We start from the raw sequence: 15,817 nt of genomic DNA on the forward strand, positions 1-15,817 counted from the left end.
AAAATTTGCATGTTTAAAGTGATTTTCATGCTTCCAGGGGCCCAGGAAGTCAATTAAATACCATTTGGAGGCATTTAATGTTCAAGCAAAAAAAGGTGATTTTTGACAAAAGAGATAACACCCCCCATTACGTCATGCTTCAGAAAGGTGAAAAATGGTCCGTTTTCAAATGTTTTATTTTTGAACGTCAGTTCACATTTGTAGGTAGATCATCAGTTTAAGAGCTACAATTAGCATGTTTAAAGTGATTATCATGCTTCCAGGGGCCTGGGAAGTGAATTAAATACCATTTGGAGGCATTTAATGTTCAAGCAAAAACAGGTGATTTTTGACAAAAGAGATAACACCCCCCCATTACGTCATGCTTCAGAAAGGTGAAAAATGGTCCGTTTTCAAATGTTTTATTTTTGAACGTCAGTTCACATTTGTAGGTAGATCATCAGTTTAAGAGCTAAAATTAGCATGTTTAAAGTGATTATCATGCTTCCAGGGGCCTGGGAAGTGAATTAAATACCATTTGGAGGCATTTAATGTTCAAGCAAAAACAGGTGATTTTTGACAAAAGAGATAACACCCCCCCATTACGTCATGCTTCAGAAAGGTGAAAAATGGTCCGTTTTCAAATATTTTATTTTTGAACGTCAGTTCACATTTGTAGGTAGATCATCAGTTTAAGAGCTAAAATTAGCATGTTTAAAGTGATTATCATGCTTCCAGGGGCCTGGGAAGTGAATTAAATACCATTTGGAGGCATTTAATGTTCAAGCAAAAACAGGTGATTTTTGACAAAAGAGATAACACCCCCCCCATTACGTCATGCTTCAGAAAGGTGAAAAATGGTCCGTTTTCAAATGTTTTATTTTTGAACGTCAGTTCACATTTGTAGGTAGATCATCAGTTTAAGAGCTAAAATTAGCATGTTTAAAGTGATTATCATGCTTCCAGGGGCCTGGGAAGTGAATTAAATACCATTTGGAGGCATTTAATGGTCAAGCAAAAACAGGTGATTTTTGACAAAAGAGATAACACCCCCGATTACGTCATGCTTCAGAAAGGTGAAAAATGGTCAGTTTTCAAATGTTTTATTTTTGAACGTCAGTTCACATTTGTAGGTAGATCATCAGTTTAAGAGCTAAAATTAGCATGTTTAAAGTGATTATCATGCTTCCAGGGGCCTGGGAAGTGAATTAAATACCATTTGGAGGCATTTAATGTTCAAGCAAAAACAGGTGATTTTTGATAAAAGAGATAACACCCCCCCATTACATCATGCTTCAGAAAGGTGAAAAATGGTCCGTTTTCAAATGTTTTATTTTTGAACGTCAGTTCACATTTGTAGGTAGATCATCAGTTTAAGAGCTAAAATTAGCATGTTTAAAGTGATTATCATGCTTCCAGGGGCCCGGGAAGTGAATTAAATACCATTTGGAGGCATTTAATGTTCAAGCAAAAAAAGGTGATTTTTGACAAAAGAGATAACACCCCCCCATTACGTCATGCTTCAGAAAGGTGAAAAATGGTCCGTTTTCAAATGTTTTATTTTTGAACGTCAGTTCACATTTATAGGTAGATCATCAGTTTAAGAGCTAAAATTTGCATGTTTAAAGTGATTTTCATGCTTCCAGGGGCACGGGAAGTGAATTAAATATCATTTGGAGGCATTTAATGTTCAAGCAAAAACAGGTGATTTTTGACAAAAGAGATAACACCCCCCATTACGTCATGCTTCAGAAAGGTAAAAAATGGTCAGTTTTCAAATGTTTTATTTTTGAACGTCAGTTCACATTTGTAGGTAGATCATCAGTTTAAGAGCTAAAATTAGCATGTTTAAAGTGATTTTCATGCTACCAGGGGCCCGGGAAGTGAATTAAATACCATTTGGAGGCATTTAATGTTCAAGCAAAAAAAGGTGATTTTTGACAAAAGAGATAACACCCCCCATTACGTCATGCTTCAGAAAGGTGAAAAATGGTCCGTTTTCAAATGTTTTATTCTTGAACGTCAGTTCACATTTGTAGGTAGATCATCAGTTTAAGAGCTAAAATGTGCATGTTTAAAGTGATTTTCATGCTTCCAGGGGCACGGGAAGTGAATTAAATACCATTTGGAGGTATTTAATGTTCAAGAAAAAACAGGTGATTTTTGACAAAAGAGATAACACCCCCCATTACGTCATGCTTCAGAAAGGTGAAAAATGGTCAGTTTTCAAATGTTTTATTTTTGAAGGTCAGTTCACATTTGTAGGTAGATCATCAGTTTAAGAGCTAAAATTAGCATGTTTAAAGTGATTTTCATGCTTCCAGGGGCCCTAAACACAAGATTTGTGGAACAGTTAAAAGTGCATGAAAATGGCCAATTTTCTCACTCTGAGGTCTAAAAAGGGTTTCTTCACCCCGGGAAGTGAATTAAATACCATTTGGAGGCATTTAATGTTCAAGCAAAAACAGGTGATTTTTGACAAAAGAGATAACACCCCCCCCATTACGTCATGCTTCAGAAAGGTGAAAAATGGTCCGTTTTCAAATGTTTTATTTTTGAACGTCAGTTCACATTTGTAGGTAGATCATCAGTTTAAGAGCTAAAATTAGCATGTTTAAAGTGATTATCATGCTTCCAGGGGCCTGGGAAGTGAATTAAATACCATTTGGAGGCATTTAATGTTCAAGCAAAAACAGGTGATTTTTGACAAAAGAGATAACACCCCCCCATTACGTCATGCTTCAGAAAGGTGAAAAATGGTCCGTTTTCAAATGTTTTATTTTTGAACGTCAGTTCACATTTGTAGGTAGATCATCAGTTTAAGAGCTAAAATTAGCATGTTTAAAGTGATTTTCATGCTTCCAGGGCCCCTAAACACAATATTTGTGGAACAGTTAAACGTGCATGAAAATGGCCAATTTACTCACTCTGAGGTCTCAAAAAGGGTTTCTTCACCCCGGGAAGTGAATTAAATACAATTTGGAGGCATTTAATGTTCAAGCAAAAACAGGTGATTTTTGACAAAAGAGATAACACCCCCCCATTACGTCATGCTTCAGAAAGGTGAAAAATGGTCCGTTTTCAAATGTATTATTTTTGAACGTCAGTTCACATTTGTAGGTAGATCATCAGTTTAAGAGCTAAAATTAGCATGTTTAAAGTGATTTTCATGCTTCCAGGGGCCTAAACACAAGATTTGTGGAACAGTTAAAAGTGCATGAAAATGGCCAATTTACTCACTCTGAGGTCTCAAAAAGGGTTTCTTCACCCCGGGAAGTGAATTAAATACCAATTGGAGGCATTTAATGTTCAAGCAAAAAAAGGTGATTTTTGACAAAAGAGATAACACCCCCCCATTACGTCATGCTTCAGAAAGGTGAAAAATGGTCCGTTTTCAAATGTTTTATTTTTGAACGTCAGTTCACATTTGTAGGTAGATCATCAGTTTAAGAGCTAAAATTTGCATGTTTAAAGTGATTTTCATGCTTCCAGGGGCCCGGGAAGTGAATTAAATACCATTTGGAGGCATTTAATGTTCAAGCAAAAAAAGGTGATTTTTGACAAAAGAGATAACACCCCCCCATTACGTCATGCTTCAGAAAGGTGAAAAATGGTCCGTTTTCAAATGTTTTATTTTTGAACGTCAGTTCACATTTGTAGGTAGATCATCAGTTTAAGAGCTAAAATTAGCATGTTTAAAGTGATTATCATGCTTCCAGTGGCCTGGGAAGTGAATTAAATACCATTTGGAGGCATTTAATGTTCAAGCAAAAACAGGTGATTTTTGACAAAAGAGATAACACCCCCCCATTACGTCATGCTTCAGAAAGGTGAAAAATGGTCCGTTTTCAAATGTTTTATTTTTGAACGTCAGTTCACATTTGTAGGTAGATCATCAGTTTAAGAGCTAAAATTAGCATGTTTAAAGTGATTTTCATGCTTCCAGGGCCCCTAAACACAAGATTTGTGGAACAGTTAAAAGTGCATGAAAATGGCCAATTTACTCACTCTGAGGTCTCAAAAAGGGTTTCTTCACCCCGGGAAGTGAATTAAATACAATTTGGAGGCATTTAATGTTCAAGCAAAAACAGGTGATTTTTGACAAAAGAGATAACACCCCCCCATTACGTCATGCTTCAGAAAGGTGAAAAATGGTCCGTTTTCAAATGTATTATTTTTGAACGTCAGTTCACATTTGTAGGTAGATCATCAGTTTAAGAGCTAAAATTAGCATGTTTAAAGTGATTTTCATGCTTCCAGGGGCACGGTAAGTGAATTAAATACCATTTGGAGGCATTTAATGTTCAAGCAAAAACAGGTGATTTTTGACAAAAGAGATAACACCCCCCATTACGTCATGCTTCAGAAAGGTGAAAAATGGTCAGTTTTCAAATGTTTTATTTTTGAACGTCAGTTCACATTTGTAGGTAGATCATCAGTTTAAGAGCTAAAATTAGCATGTTTAAAGTGATTTTCATGCTTCCAGGGGCCTAAACACAAGATTTGTGGAAGAAGTTAAAAGTGCATGAAAATGGCCAATTTACTCACTCTGAGGTCTCAAAAAGGGTTTCTTTACCCCGGGAAGTGAATTAAATACCATTTGGAGGCATTTAATGTTCAAGCAAAAACAGGTGATTTTTGACAAAAGAGATAACACCCCCCATTACGTCATGCTTCAGAAAGGTGAAAAATGGTCCGTTTTCAAATGTTTTATTTTTGAACGTCAGTTCACATTTGTAGGTAGATCATCAGTTTAAGAGCTAAAATTAGCATGTTTAAAGTGATTATCATGCTTCCAGGGGCCTGGGAAGTGAATTAAATACCATTTGGAGGCATTTAATGTTCAAGCAAAAACAGGTGATTTTTGACAAAAGAGATAACACCCCCCCATTAGGTCATGCTTCAGAAAGGTGAAAAATGGTCCGTTTTCAAATGTTTTATTTTTGAACGTCAGTTCACATTTGTAGGTAGATCATCAGTTTAAGAGCTAAAATTAGCATGTTTAAAGTGATTTTCATGCTTCCAGGGCCCCTAAACACAAGATTTGTGGAACAGTTAAAAGTGCATGAAAATGGCCAATTTACTCACTCTGAGGTCTCAAAAAGGGTTTCTTCACCCCGGGAAGTGAATTAAATACAATTTGGAGGCATTTAATGTTCAAGCAAAAACAGGTGATTTTTGACAAAAGAGATAACACCCCCCCATTACGTCATGCTTCAGAAAGGTGAAAAATGGTCCGTTTTCAAAAGTTTTATTTTTGAACGTCAGTTCACATTTGTAGGTAGATCATCAGTTTAAGAGCTAAAATTAGCATGTTTAAAGTGATTTTCATGCTTCCAGGGCCCCTAAACACAAGATTTGTGGAACAGTTAAAAGTGCATCAAAATGGCCAATTTACTCACTCTGAGGTCTCAAAAAGGGTTTCTTCACCCCGGGAAGTGAATTAAATACAATTTGGAGGCATTTAATGTTCAAGCAAAAACAGGTGATTTTTGACAAAAGAGATAACACCCCCCATTACGTCATGCTTCAGAAAGGTGAAAAATGGTCCGTTTTCAAATGTATTATTTTTGAACGTCAGTTCACATTTGTAGGTAGATCATCAGTTTAAGAGCTAAAATTTGCATGTTTAAAGTGATTTTCATGCTTCCAGGGGCAAGGGAAGTGAATTAAATACCATTTGGAGGCATTTAATGTTCAAGCAAAAACAGGTGATTTTTGACAAAAGAGATAACACCCCCCATTACGTCATGCTTCAGAAAGGTGAAAAATGGTCAGTTTTCAAATGTATTATTTTTGAACGTCAGTTCACATTTGTAGGTAGATCATCAGTTTAAGAGCTAAAATTAGCATGTTTAAAGTGATTTTCATGCTACCAGGGGCCCGGGAAGTGAATTAAATACCATTTGGAGGCATTTAATGTTCAAGCAAAAAAAGGTGATTTTTGACAAAAGAGATAACACCCCCCATTACGTCATGCTTCAGAAAGGTGAAAAATGGTCCGTTTTCAAATGTTTTATTTTTGAACGTCAGTTCACATTTGTAGGTAGATCATCAGTTTAAGAGCTAAAATGTGCATGTTTAAAGTGATTTTCATGCTTCCAGGGGCACGGGAAGTGAATTAAATACCATTTGGAGGCATTTAATGTTCAAGCAAAAACAGGTGATTTTTGACAAAAGAGATAACACCCCCCATTACGTCATGCTTCAGAAAGGTGAAAAATGGTCAGTTTTCAAATGTTTTATTTTTGAAGGTCAGTTCACATTTGTAGGTAGATCATCAGTTTAAGAGCTAAAATTAGCATGTTTAAAGTGATTTTCATGCTTCCAGGGGCCCTAAACACAAGATTTGTGGAACAGTTAAAAGTGCATGAAAATTGCTAATTTTCTCACTCTGAGGTCTAAAAAAGGGTTTCTTCACCCCGGGAAGTGAATTAAATACCATTTGGAGGCATTTAATGTTCAAGCAAAAACAGGTGATTTTTGACAAAAGAGATAACACCCCCCCCATTACGTCATGCTTCAGAAAGGTGAAAAATGGTCTGTTTTGAAATGTTTTATTTTTGAACGTCAGTTCACATTTGTAGGTAGATCATCAGTTTAAGAGCTAAAATTAGCATGTTTAAAGTGATTATCATGCTTCCAGGGGCCTGGGAAGTGAATTAAATACCATTTGGAGGCATTTAATGTTCAAGCAAAAACAGGTGATTTTTGACAAAAGAGATAACACCCCCCCATTACGTCATGCTTCAGAAAGGTGAAAAATGGTCCGTTTTCAAATGTTTTATTTTTGAACGTCAGTTCACATTTGTAGGTAGATCATCAGTTTAAGAGCTAAAATTAGCATGTTTAAAGTGATTTTCATGCTTCCAGGGCCCCTAAACACAAGATTTGTGGAACAGTTAAAAGTGCATGAAAATGGCCAATTTACTAACTCTGAGGTCTCAAAAAGGGTTTCTTCACCCCGGGAAGTGAATTAAATACAATTTGGAGGCATTTAATGTTCAAGCAAAAACAGGTGATTTTTGACAAAAGAGATAACACCCCCCCATTACGTCATGCTTCAGAAAGGTGAAAAATGGTCCGTTTTCAAATGTATTATTTTTGAACGTCAGTTCACATTTGTAGGTAGATCATCAGTTTAAGAGCTAAAATTAGCATGTTTAAAGTGATTTTCATGCTTCCAGGGGCCTAAACACAAGATTTGTGGAACAGTTAAAAGTGCATGAAAATGGCCAATTTACTCACTCTGAGGTCTCAAAAAGGGTTTCTTCACCCCGGGAAGTGAATTAAATACCAATTGGAGGCATTTAATGTTCAAGCAAAAACAGGTGATTTTTGACAAAAGAAATAACACCCCCCCCATTACGCCATGCTTCAGAAAGGTGAAAAATGGTCCGTTTTCAAATGTTTTATTTTTGAACGTCAGTTCACATTTGTAGGTAGATCATCAGTTTAAGAGCTAAAATTAGCATGTTTAAAGTGATTATCATGCTTCCAGGGGCCTGGGAAGTGAATTAAATACCATTTGGAGGCATTTAATGTTCAAGCAAAAACAGGTGATTTTTGACAAAAGAGATAACACCCCCCCCATTACGTCATGCTTCAGAAAGGTGAAAAATGGTCCGTTTTCAAATGTTTTATTTTTGAACGTCAGTTCACATTTGTAGGTAGATCATCAGTTTAAGAGCTAAAATTAGCATGTTTAAAGTGATTTTCATGCTTCCAGGGCCCCTAAACACAAGATTTGTGGAACAGTTAAAAGTGCATGAAAATGGCCAATTTACTCACTCTGAGGTCTCAAAAAGGGTTTCTTCACCCCGGGAAGTGAATTAAATACAATTTGGAGGCATTTAATGTTCAAGCAAAAACAGGTGATTTTTGACAAAAGAGATAACACCCCCCCATTACGTCATGCTTCAGAAAGATGAAAAATGGTCCGTTTTCAAATGTATTATTTTTGAACGTCAGTTCACATTTGTAGGTAGATCATCAGTTTAAGAGCTAAAATTAGCATGTTTAAAGTGATTTTCATGCTTCCAGGGGCCCAGGAAGTCAATTAAATACCATTTGGGGGCATTTAATGTTCAAGCAAAAACAGGTGATTTTTGACAAAAGAGATAACACCCCCCCATTACGTCATGCTTCAGAAAGGTGAAAAATGGTCCGTTTTCAAATGTTTTATTTTCGAACGTCAGTTCACATTTGTAGGTAGATCATCAGTTTAAGAGCTAAAATTAGCATGTTTAAAGTGATTATCATGCTTCCAGGGGCCTGGGAAGTGAATTAAATACCATTTGGAGGCATTTAATGTTCAAGCAAAAACAGGTGATTTTTGACAAAAGAGATAACACCCCCCCATTACGTCATGCTTCAGAAAGGTGAAAAATGGTCCGTTTTCAAATGTTTTATTTTTGAACGTCAGTTCACATTTGTAGGTAGATCATCAGTTTAAGAGCTACAATTAGCATGTTTAAAGTGATTATCATGCTTCCAGGGGCCTAGGAAGTGAATTAAGTACCATTTGGAGGCATTTAATGTTCAAGCAAAAAACGGTGATTTTTGACAAAAGAGATAACACCCCCCCATTACGTCATGCTTCAGAAAGGTGAAAAATGGTCCGTTTTCAAATGTTTTATTTTTGAACGTCAGTTCACATTTGTAGGTAGATCATCAGTTTAAGAGCTAAAATTAGCATGTTTAAAGTGATTTTCATGCTTCCAGGGCCCCTAAACACAAGATTTGTGGAACAGTTAAAAGTGCATGAAAATGGCCAATTTTTTCACTCTGAGGTCTAAAAAAGGGTTTCTTCACCCCGGGAAGTGAATTAAATACCATTTGGAGGCATTTAATGTTCAAGCAAAAACAGGTGATTTTTGACAAAAGAGATAACACCCCCCCCATTACGTCATGCTTCAGAAAGGTGAAAAATGGTCCGTTTTGAAATGTTTTATTTTTGAACGTCAGTTCACATTTGTAGGTAGATCATCAGTTTAAGAGCTAAAATTAGCATGTTTAAAGTGATTATCATGCTTCCAGGGGCCTGGGAAGTGAATTAAATACCATTTGGAGGCATTTAATGTTCAAGCAAAAACAGGTGATTTTTGACAAAAGAGATAACACCCCCCCATTACGTCATGCTTCAGAAAGGTGAAAAATGGTCCGTTTTCAAATGTTTTATTTTTGAACGTCAGTTCACATTTGTAGGTAGATCATCAGTTTAAGAGCTAAAATTAGCATGTTTAAAGTGATTTTCATGCTTCCAGGGGCCTAAACACAAGATTTGTGGAACAGTTAAAAGTGCATGAAAATGGCCAATTTACTCACTCTGAGGTCTCAAAAAGGGTTTCTTCACCCCGGGAAGTGAATTAAATACCAATTGGAGGCATTTAATGTTCAAGCAAAAACAGGTGATTTTTGACAAAAGAAATAACACCCCCCCATTACGCCATGCTTCAGAAAGGTGAAAAATGGTCCGTTTTCAAATGTTTTATTTTTGAACGTCAGTTCACATTTGTAGGTAGATCATCAGTTTAAGAGCTAAAATTAGCATGTTTAAAGTGATTATCATGCTTCCAGGGGCCTGGGAAGTGAATTAAATACCATTTGGAGGCATTTAATGTTCAAGCAAAAACAGGTGATTTTTGACAAAAGAGATAACACCCCCCCCATTACGTCATGCTTCAGAAAGGTGAAAAATGGTCCGTTTTCAAATGTTTTATTTTTGAACGTCAGTTCACATTTGTAGGTAGATCATCAGTTTAAGAGCTAAAATTAGCATGTTTAAAGTGATTTTCATGCTTCCAGGGCCCCTAAACACAAGATTTGTGGAACAGTTAAAAGTGCATGAAAATGGCCAATTTACTCACTCTGAGGTCTCAAAAAGGGTTTCTTCACCCCGGGAAGTGAATTAAATACAATTTGGAGGCATTTAATGTTCAAGCAAAAACAGGTGATTTTTGACAAAAGAGATAACACCCCCCCATTACGTCATGCTTCAGAAAGATGAAAAATGGTCCGTTTTCAAATGTATTATTTTTGAACGTCAGTTCACATTTGTAGGTAGATCATCAGTTTAAGAGCTAAAATTAGCATGTTTAAAGTGATTTTCATGCTTCCAGGGGCCCAGGAAGTCAATTAAATACCATTTGGGGGCATTTAATGTTCAAGCAAAAACAGGTGATTTTTGACAAAAGAGATAACACCCCCCCATTACGTCATGCTTCAGAAAGGTGAAAAATGGTCCGTTTTCAAATGTTTTATTTTCGAACGTCAGTTCACATTTGTAGGTAGATCATCAGTTTAAGAGCTAAAATTAGCATGTTTAAAGTGATTATCATGCTTCCAGGGGCCTGGGAAGTGAATTAAATACCATTTGGAGGCATTTAATGTTCAAGCAAAAACAGGTGATTTTTGACAAAAGAGATAACACCCCCCCATTACGTCATGCTTCAGAAAGGTGAAAAATGGTCCGTTTTCAAATGTTTTATTTTTGAACGTCAGTTCACATTTGTAGGTAGATCATCAGTTTAAGAGCTACAATTAGCATGTTTAAAGTGATTATCATGCTTCCAGGGGCCTAGGAAGTGAATTAAGTACCATTTGGAGGCATTTAATGTTCAAGCAAAAAACGGTGATTTTTGACAAAAGAGATAACACCCCCCCATTACGTCATGCTTCAGAAAGGTGAAAAATGGTCCGTTTTCAAATGTTTTATTTTTGAACGTCAGTTCACATTTGTAGGTAGATCATCAGTTTAAGAGCTAAAATTAGCATGTTTAAAGTGATTTTCATGCTTCCAGGGCCCCTAAACACAAGATTTGTGGAACAGTTAAAAGTGCATGAAAATGGCCAATTTTTTCACTCTGAGGTCTAAAAAAGGGTTTCTTCACCCCGGGAAGTGAATTAAATACCATTTGGAGGCATTTAATGTTCAAGCAAAAACAGGTGATTTTTGACAAAAGAGATAACACCCCCCCCATTACGTCATGCTTCAGAAAGGTGAAAAATGGTCCGTTTTGAAATGTTTTATTTTTGAACGTCAGTTCACATTTGTAGGTAGATCATCAGTTTAAGAGCTAAAATTAGCATGTTTAAAGTGATTATCATGCTTCCAGGGGCCTGGGAAGTGAATTAAATACCATTTGGAGGCATTTAATGTTCAAGCAAAAACAGGTGATTTTTGACAAAAGAGATAACACCCCCCCATTACGTCATGCTTCAGAAAGGTGAAAAATGGTCCGTTTTCAAATGTTTTATTTTTGAACGTCAGTTCACATTTGTAGGTAGATCATCAGTTTAAGAGCTAAAATTAGCATGTTTAAAGTGATTTTCATGCTTCCAGGGCCCCTGAACACAAGATTTGTGGAACAGTTAAAAGTGCATGAAAATGGCCAATTTACTCACTCTGAGGTCTCAAAAAGGGTTTCTTCACCCCGGGAAGTGAATTAAATACAATTTGGAGGCATTTAATGTTCAAGCAAAAACAGGTGATGTTTGACAAAAGAGATAACACCCCCCCCCATTACGCTATGCTTCAGAAAGGTGAAAAATGGTCCGTTTTCAAATGTTTTATTTTTGAACGTCAGTTCACATTTGTAGGTAGATCATCAGTTTAAGAGCTAAAATTAGCATGTTTAAAGTGATTATCATGCTTCCAGGGGCCTGGGAAGTAAATTAAATACCATTTGGAGGCATTTAATGTTCAAGCAAAAACACGTGATTTTTGACAAAAGAGATAACACCCCCCCATTACGTCATGCTTCAGAAAGGTGAAAAATGGTCCGTTTTCAAATGTTTTATTTTTGAACGTCAGTTCACATTTGTAGGTAGATCATCAATTTAAGAGCTAAAATTAGCATGTTTAAAGTGATTTTCATGCTTCCAGGGCCCCTAAACACAAGATTTGTGGAACAGTTAAAAGTGCATGAAAATGGCCAATTTACTCACTCTGAGGTCTCAAAAAGGGTTTCTTCACCCCGGGAAGTGAATTAAATACAATTTGGAGGCATTTAATGTTCAAGCAAAAACAGGTGATTTTTGACAAAAGAGATAACACCCCCCCATTACGTCATGCTTCAGAAAGGTGAAAAATGGTCCGTTTTCAAATGTATTATTTTTGAACGTCAGTTCACATTTGTAGGTAGATCATCAGTTTAAGAGCTAAAATTAGCATGTTTAAAGTGATTTTCATGCTTCCAGGGGCCCAGGAAGTCAATTAAATACCATTTGGAGGCATTTAATGTTCAAGCAAAAACAGGTGATTTTTGACAAAAGAGATAACACCCCCACATTACGTCATGCTTCAGAAAGGTGAAAAATGGTCCGTTTTCAAATGTTTTATTTTTGAACGTCAGTTCACATTTGTAGGTAGATCATCAGTTTAAGAGCTAAAATTAGCATGTTTAAAGTGATTATCATGCTTCCAGGGGCCTAGGAAGTGAATTAAGTACCATTTGGAGGCATTTAATGTTCAAGCAAAAACCGGTGATTTTTGACAAAAGAGATAACACCCCCCCATTACGTCATGCTTCAGAAAGGTGAAAAATGGTCCGTTTTCAAATGTTTTATTTTTGAACGTCAGTTCACATTTGTAGGTAGATCATCAGTTTAAGAGCTAAAATTAGCATGTTTAAAATTATTTTCATGCTTCCAGGGTCCCTAAACACAAGATTTGTGGAACAGTTAAAAGTGCATGAAAATGGCCAATTTACTCACTCTGAGGTCTCAAAAAGGGTTTCTTCACCCCGGGAAGTGAATTAAATACAATTTGGAGGCATTTAATGTTCAAGCAAAAACAGGTGATTTTTGACAAAAGAGATAACACCCCCCATTACGTCATGCTTTAGAAAGGTGAAAAATGGTCCATTTTCAAATGTATTATTTTTGAACGTCAGTTCACATTTGTAGGTAGATCATCAGTTTAAGAGCTAAAATTAGCATGTTTAAAGTGATTTTCATGCTTCCAGGGGCCTAAACACAAGATTTGTGGAACAGTTAAAAGTGCATGAAAATGGCCAATTTACTCACTCTGAGGTCTCAAAAAGGGTTTCTTCACCCCGGGAAGTGAATTAAATACCAATTGGAGGCATTTAATGTTCAAGCAAAAACAGGTGATTTTTGACAAAAGAGATAACACCCCCCCCATTACGCCATGCTTCAGAAAGGTGAAAAATGGTCCGTTTTCAAATGTTTTATTTTTGAACGTCAGTTCACATTTGTAGGTAGATCATCAGTTTAAGAGCTAAAATTAGCATGTTTAAAGTGATTATCATGCTTCCAGGGGCCTGGGAAGTGAATTAAATACCATTTGGAGGCATTTAATGTTCAAGCAAAAACACGTGATTTTTCACAAAAGAGATAACACCCCCCCATTACGTCATGCTTCAGAAAGGTGAAAAATGGTCCGTTTTCAAATGTTTTATTTTTGAACGTCAGTTCACATTTGTAGGTAGATCATCAATTTAAGAGCTAAAATTAGCATGTTTAAAGTGATTTTCATGCTTCCAGGGCCCCTAAACACAAGATTTGTGGAACAGTTAAAAGTGCATGAAAATGGCCAATTTACTCACTCTGAGGTCTCAAAAAGGGTTTATTCACCCCGGGAAGTGAATTAAATACAATTTGGAGGCATTTAATGTTCAAGCAAAAACAGGTGATTTTTGACAAAAGAGATAACACCCCCCCATTACGTCATGCTTCAGAAAGGTGAAAAATGGTCCGTTTTCAAATGTATTATTTTTGAACGTCAGTTCACATTTGTAGGTAGATCATCAGTTTAAGAGCTAAAATTAGCATGTTTAAAGTGATTTTCATGCTTAGAGGGGCCTAAACACAAGATTTGTGGAACAGTTAAAAGTGCATGAAAATGGCCAATTTACTCACTCTGAGGTCTCAAAAAGGGTTTCTTCACCCCGGGAAGTGAATTAAATACCAATTGGAGGCATTTAATGTTCAAGCAAAAACAGGTGATTTTTGACAAAAGAGATAACACCCCCCCCATTACGCCATGCTTCAGAAAGGTGAAAAATGGTCCGTTTTCAAATGTTTTATTTTTGAACGTCAGTTCACATTTGTAGGTAGATCATCAGTTTAAGAGCTAAAATTAGCATGTTTAAAGTGATTATCATGCTTCCAGGGGCCTGGGAAGTGAATTAAATACCATTTGGAGGCATTTAATGTTCAACGCAAAAACACGTGATTTTTGACAAAAGAGATAACACCCCCCCATTAAGTCATGCTTCAGAAAGGTGAAAAATGGTCCGTTTTCAAATGTTTTATTTTTGAACGTCAGTTCACATTTGTAGGTAGATCATCAATTTAAGAGCTAAAATTAGCATGTTTAAAGTGATTTTCATGCTTCCAGGGCCCCTAAACACAAGATTTGTGGAACAGTTAAAAGTGCATGAAAATGGCCAATTTACTCACTCTGAGGTCTCAAAAAGGGTTTCTTCACCCCGGGAAGTGAATTAAATACAATTTGGAGGCATTTAATGTTCAAGCAAAAACAGGTGATTTTTGACAAAAGAGATAACACCCCCCATTACGTCATGCTTCAGAAAGGTGAAAAATGGTCAGTTTTCAAATGTATTATTTTTGAACGTCAGTTCACATTTGTAGGTAGATCATCAGTTTAAGAGCTAAAATTAGCATGTTTAAAGTGATTATCATGCTTCCAGGGGCCTAGGAAGTGAATTAAGTACCATTTGGAGGCATTTAATGTTCAAGCAAAAACCGGTGATTTTTGACAAAAGAGATAACACCCCCCCATTACGTCATGCTTCAGAAAGGTGAAAAATGGTCCGTTTTCAAATGTATTATTTTTGAACGTCAGTTCACATTTGTAGGTAGATCATCAGTTTAAGAGCTAAAATTAGCATGTTTAAAGTGATTTTCATGCTTCCAGGGGCCTAAACACAAGATTTGTGGAACAGTTAAAAGTGCATGAAAATGGCCAATTTACTCACTCTGAGGTCTCAAAAAGGGTTTCTTCACCCCGGGAAGTGAATTAAATACAATTTGGAGGCATTTAATGTTCAAGCAAAAACAGGTGATTTTTGACAAAAGAGATAACACCCCCCATTACGTCATGCTTCAGAAAGGTGAAAAATGGTCCATTTTCAAATGTATTATTTTTGAACGTCAGTTCACATTTGTAGGTAGATCATCAGTTTAAGAGCTAAAATTAGCATGTTTAAAGTGATTTTCATGCTTCCAGGGGCCTAAACACAAGATTTGTGGAACAGTTAAAAGTGCATGAAAATGGCCAATTTACTCACTCTGAGGTCTCAAAAAGGGTTTCTTCACCCCGGGAAGTGAATTAAATACCAATTGGAGGCATTTAATGTTCAAGCAAAAACAGGTGATTTTTGACAAAAGAGATAACACCCCCCCCATTACGCCATGCTTCAGAAAGGTGAAAAATGGTCCGTTTTCAAATGTTTTATTTTTGAACGTCAGTTCACATTTGTAGGTAGATCATCAGTTTAAGAGCTAAAATTAGCATGTTTAAAGTGATTATCATGCTTCCAGGGGCCTGGGAAGTGAATTAAATACCATTTGGAGGCATTTAATGTTCAAACAAAAAACGGTGATTTTTGACAAAAGAGATAACACCCCCCCATTACGTCATGCTTCAGAAAGGTGAAAAATGGTCCGTTTTCAAATGTTTTATTTTTGAACGTCAGTTCACATTTGTAGGTAGATCATCAGTTTAAGAGCTAAAATTAGCATGTTTAAAGTGATTTTCATGCTTCCAGGGCCCCTAAACACAAGATTTGTGGAACAGTTAAAAGTGCATGAAAATGGCCAATTTTTTCACTCTGAGGTCTAAAAAAGG

Source organism: Lissotriton helveticus, chromosome 10, assembly GCF_964261635.1.
Source record: "Lissotriton helveticus chromosome 10, aLisHel1.1, whole genome shotgun sequence".
In the NCBI taxonomy this organism is placed as follows: Eukaryota; Metazoa; Chordata; class Amphibia; order Caudata; family Salamandridae; genus Lissotriton; species Lissotriton helveticus.